Source organism: Macrobrachium nipponense, chromosome 11 (assembly GCF_015104395.2).
Source record: "Macrobrachium nipponense isolate FS-2020 chromosome 11, ASM1510439v2, whole genome shotgun sequence".
Taxonomy (NCBI): Eukaryota; Metazoa; Arthropoda; class Malacostraca; order Decapoda; family Palaemonidae; genus Macrobrachium; species Macrobrachium nipponense.
The window spans coordinates 40739907-40745961 of NC_061087.1; positions in this window are offsets into that span (position 1 = coordinate 40739907).

A 6055-nucleotide genomic window follows, 5' to 3' on the forward strand; every position below is an offset into this window, starting at 1 on the left:
GCAACTTTTGACAAAGTTCCACCGAAGCTAAATCAAGGACTTAGCTTTTGAAATCGAAACCACATTCCCAACTGATAACTATTCAGGAACCATGGGACCCGTGAACTAATTCAGCAGATACGTATATTTAGCACGTACTCGTACGTGGTTAATATCACTTTCATATGATGATTTCCACATGTTGGCAATGAAGTTTGCACGAAGGATGTGCTGCTTTAGGGTTGCTTGGTATGGGGGAAGCATAGATGGCCCCATTCCTTTGATATTTGTTAGTCTTTGAACTGATACTTCACAGTGAATATGCTGAAGCGAGCTGTAGTAACGTCTTCAGTTTTGTTTTGCCCATTTAAAACACACACCAACTCTTCCAGAGCAAGGTAGGTGTCCTCATTGTTGAAGAGCCAAGTTCTCCAAATGCTCTGCGGAACCTTGGTTAATGTTCTACAATATTTAATGGACGTACTTTCCCTTTGCCGTAAATGAAGGAGAATAATCGCAGCCAGCAAAGGCATGCAAACCTGGTCATGCTTGACAAAGTTCTCTTCCTAGTGTCTGCCAGCAATGTTACATCAATGTACCTCCGACTGTTGTTGTTTGAATACCGACATCCACATGAATTGTAAGTGAATTATTCAAACTGGCATGATACAGAAGAATCACCAGCGCATCAGTATCATTTGCTCTTACACTGATGATGTGGTTGGAGTTTAGGCTATGAATATGCGTTACATGCTGCATCATCCTTGTTTTAGCTTCAGTGTGGGAACTCACAAGGGGTTTTTACTCTTTCCCTGTCATGTGTCCATCCTCAATAGAATACAAGAGACACTTATCATCAAGAGTAAAAAAAGGTTTTTTATTGGCCAGTATATCACAATATTGATCATCACACCACTGCTTAGCCAGGGAGAGGGAAGTCTTGATGGAAGAGGATGACAAGGCTGCAGAGAAATTCCTTGGCCTAGTCTGCTCACCACCGGTGATGTTGAAACCAGCTACTGAACTACAATCACTAAAGAATTTGGTACACCTGTCTTGGTCTAGCCCCTTAATACTTGTTCCTGAGTATGTGTCACGTCAAAATGAACTTCTGCTGCGGATGTTCTGCAGATATTTGTTAATATACATTTTGCTACATCTTTGAATTTAACAGGTAGGTTAGTCAAACATCTGATAACAAACATGGCATTGATCACTAAGACATGCACAGATTCAGGTGCTGTATTTTCAATATTTCCTTCCAGTTTGTGTAAAAGTGTAGACTTGGCAGTGTAACTCATTGAACTATCTACATTTCCAAGGCACAAAGGTACAGGAGTCAAGGGATACTTGAAGACAGTTGGTAAGTCAATATGAGTTGTCACAGTAAGAAAAAGCAGTCGCCCAAACAGTTCTTGAGATACCTCTACTATTTTTTCCTGTCCTTGTTCACCACATTTCCTTTTAAAGCATCTTGAGAGAAGTTTGTAGCTACTTTCCTGGGGACTGGCGCCTCAAACCTGGATCTGGAAGTCAAGCAATCTGTCTTGAACTCGTTTTACATCTTCTCTCGCCAATCCTCTGCACCTGTAGAAGCTCGCTTGAGACTTCTCCAGATGCAGCTTTTTAGGTTCCAGTTGAATACAAAACAGAATTCTCAACATAATCTGCAAATGGATTCAAGGTGGTGTCGATAATATTGAGGATGTTTTTTTAATCTGGTGCATCTCTCTTGATTCTTGATGGCTTCAGTTCTTGGGCTGGTTCATCAAGCTGCGCTAGTCCTGCTTGCGCCATAAGCTTTCAACAAGAGCACTTCTTGTTGATCTAAGGATATTCCACCTCTTACGTGAACCAGAATTCTTAGTCATAATAGATGTTATTCCTGTCAGTCTTGACGCAGCATCTGCATTCATGGTCTGTTCAAATGAAAGCACATCGGTTGAATGCTTTTAACGTTCGTGTAAGACCCACTTTTTACCTGATCTTTCAAGCTAGGGTGAGTGTCCTCATTATTCAGCAACTTCATTACATACAAGGTCATCCATCCGGCATAATTGTGATGACTAATTGCATAAGACAGGGGAATCATCACAGTCATGATTGACATTGAAATATAGACATATATGATAAAGGGTTTATGACATTTTATTAGGCACATAGCAAAACAACTCAAACTTCATACAAGCAGCTAGAATGGAATTTAATTTGGACGTTCAGTGCATTATTTGCGGTGTTAATCATGTCACAATGAAATGAGCATTTCTCTTGATAAGATTGTATAAACAGGTTAAACAGAGAAAACGGCCAAGCTGGGCAAGTAAGAAGTTGATTTATGAAATCTACACAAAATTTCAGGCTAGAAACAATTGTCAAGCCTTACTGACTCAGACAGTCAAATAAATGGACCTGACTCCTCTTCTATTTTCTATTGTTAAAATGACAATTTTATCAACTGTTTGTCTACTCTCTCTCTCTCTCTCTCTCTCTCTCTCTCTCTCTCTCTCTCTCTCCTCTCTCTCTCTCGCTCTATATATATATATATATATATATATATATATATATCTATATATATGTATATATATATGTATATATTATAAGTATAATGTAATATATATATATATATATATATATATATAATAGTATTTCTATACATATGTATACGCAACACGACACACACAAATATATATATATATATATATATATATATATATATATCATTGTTCTCACAATGTTTTTTCGTTCTAATGGAACCCAGATAGTAGCAAAACTTGCTAGGAGAGTAATTCTACGCTCTATAGAAAGTGCAAAAGGAATAAAATAGAGGAAAGAACGAAAAAGTGGTGGAAGTATTGGAAAACAGATGGAAACCATAAATAACTGGTTGATGTCTTTAAATATTCAAATATTGAATCAGTCAATACCATTTCTTTATAAAAACTACATTGCACTCTTTCATATGCTTAAGACCATTTTCTTCCAAGCATTGATTGCCCCGGGTCAATTTCTTTAGTTTACGCTGTTGAAATCTGAAGATCCAAAGGTGCAAGAAGAGTCGAGTCGAGGTCTTTTGATTGGTGTGATTGACAGTTCTCTCATTTATTCACATTTCTTATGTGATATGAATACGAAGCCATAGCAGAATATTCAACCTGGGCTTACCAGGAACTCCGCGATGAAGGTCAAAAACACAGTCAGTATCTTCGTCATTAAATAGTACGTCTTATCTTCGTTCACTATGGTCCAAGTCTTACTAAACACATTAAATCTGTTGATTTCATTGTTGCCTAACAATAAAAGTCAATATGGAATGTTAACATAACATACACAAGTATATAATTTGCCGGGGGCGTGGCGGTGGGTGGGGGGGTGTAGGAACGTGTATTCAAACATGCTGATTCGAAGAGCTCTCGAATGAAATTCTGGGAGATTCAGCAGTTGACACACGGGTCTGTTGGAAAAGAAATGCCCTTAATGTAATCACTAGTAAGTCCTTATTATGTAATATACTTTGAAAAATCCTTTTAGTTACAATGAAAGTTAGTGCTCACAAAAAGAAGAAAGATGAGAATTGATATAACAAGTGTTTCATTTCATCAGGCGTGATGTTCATTTGTTTATCTGTTTTGAAGAACCTTCCATTTTCTTGAAAGTCAATATCCGGTATATCTTGAACGTCTTATAAAAATGATAAAGGATCTATCATTCACGGTTATGATGTTAGACTCTGTAACCACCTTCTCATTCGTTTTATGAATAAAGTCAAGCTCCTTATAACAATATTATCCTCTTAACTGCATGCAAGTTATTTTTAAAAGAAATTTTATTCTGAGAATGAATTAAAGACCAAAATATACTCAAAGATTTAATTCAGAACAGTTTTTGTAACATATAACTTCAAAACGTTATCACAAAAAATAGGAAAACGTTTTCAAGCTCTTTCTCAGTTTTTGTTTTGCTAGATTATCAGGAAAACATCGGGAGTTTCATTGACGGCAATTACCTCATCGTCTTTTGAACTTGGTCTTGTTCAAAAACAATAATCTAAGAATTGTTGATTACTTGTCTAAATTGTCATAGTTTCCTGAGCTTTGAATAAAATTTCATCTAAGCGTAGGTCCAGCAGGATCAAGGTTTTTTTTTTTTTTTTTCTTTATAAAACTAAACTATTCAAGCTTGACAAATATATGAACTGAAAGGCGGACTCGCGCCGACTGACAGCTTAAAGGAAAATCTTTAAAAAATAAGAAAATAAAAAATAAAATAAACTTTCAAAATTTCTCGACATAGGCGTCAAAAGTTAAAGTTGAAGTTTCACATGAATTTTACTTCTGAATCATCAGACTACATTATAACTAAAAATTAACTAAGCCAAACCACGGATGACAAAAATACAAAGGGATTAGAGGTGAACACTTCACGGACTTTTGGCTGAGACAGAATGACACAAGTCTTCCTTTGTTGGTGCCTCTGGAATAAAGAGACGTGAAGTGATCTTGCTGGACTTTTGCTTAGACATAGTGATTGTCGTTATGGAGCTTTTTCTTTGTCCGGGATAAAATTCCTAATCCCGGGAATTCCCGGGATTTTCACTTGTCTAAAATTGCACATTATACCTAGTTTCCCTTTCAGGTTTTTGATGTGCTTAGCATTGCTAGATATGCAGAAATGTTACTGTAGATCGAGTCTCCTATTAATTCCACATAATGTTTGATTCCAGCATACACTTTGTTTCTCAAGTTTACGCGTAATTTGGCATTTGCCTCAAATCCACATGGACAATCTATAGGTAAAAATCAATCGATATGAATTTATATCTGAGTAGGCATGTAATATGTATGCATATAGCATATATACGTGTATAAATATATATATATATATATATATATATATATATATATATATATATATATATATATATGTATATATGGGACTGCTTCACGCGACTACCGTCCCAAATATATAAAATAAACCATTAGGTAAACATTAAAAAGTAATTGTACGTTTCCACATGATAAAGAAGGAATATGTTCCTCTTGAAAAATCTGCAAACTTGTAGATGCTCAACACGTCACGGTTTTATATTCCAGTCCTCTATAGATTTGGCCTATTGAGATAAACTGGTACAGACGCTTTATCTCCCCTCCACGGATTTATTGGACAGTCCTTATCTTGCAAAAGTGTTGCAACTTGCAATTTTGCAACTAGCAAGATGCTGTCGATGGGAAAATGCAATTCACTGAAAATGTAAAGAATTTTATACAAATATCAAAGCAGTGACTTTATAAAGACATCAATCATTATTATCATACAGTTAATGACAGAAATTGTCTGTATGTACAGTATATATAAATATAAACAGAACAACAAGTCCTCAACCATCCTGCGGTTAAATTCGTCCCTATTTTTGTACTTCATTTTATCCCGGGATTTCCCTGGATGAAACGAAAAATATCCCTTGAAAATTGTCCGGCATCCCGGGAAACAAACCCTACTTAGATAATTGTTGAAAGCGCCCTTAATTAAGGCCAGGCTATCAGTAGTCCTACACCCTCTTTGGACAGAACCATCCCAGTCGGAGGGAAAATTTCCTACATAGTACTTAAACTGTACTTAGAATTTGCTGATACACACCATGTTTGCGATGACACACTGGCCAGTCGTGGCAACAAATACACTGGCCGGGTTTTATCGGAAAGAAGAGTAGGAACTAAATTCTATACAACACCATGAAATATTATTAAGCTTCGTAAATATATTTCAAATATGAACCTTGACAACGCTAACCAGCAACACAGTGATTTCAGGTCCTCTGACTTGACCTAGGCCCAGCACAGATGACAAATACTACTTTGGCGCCAGGAGACAAAACTAGGTACATCTTCAACGTAATATTAAATATGAACAGTTTTGGTGTTGTGGTGTATTGGTAGAATTCATACAAATTGACTTTGGATAAAACTCTCGATGTCAGTCATGTTTAGAAAATTTTTCGATAAAAAGAAATTCTAGTTTTACATCAGCCCATTTGTGAAGTTGTAGTCGAACCCATTATTTGTAAAAACCGGTTTATTGT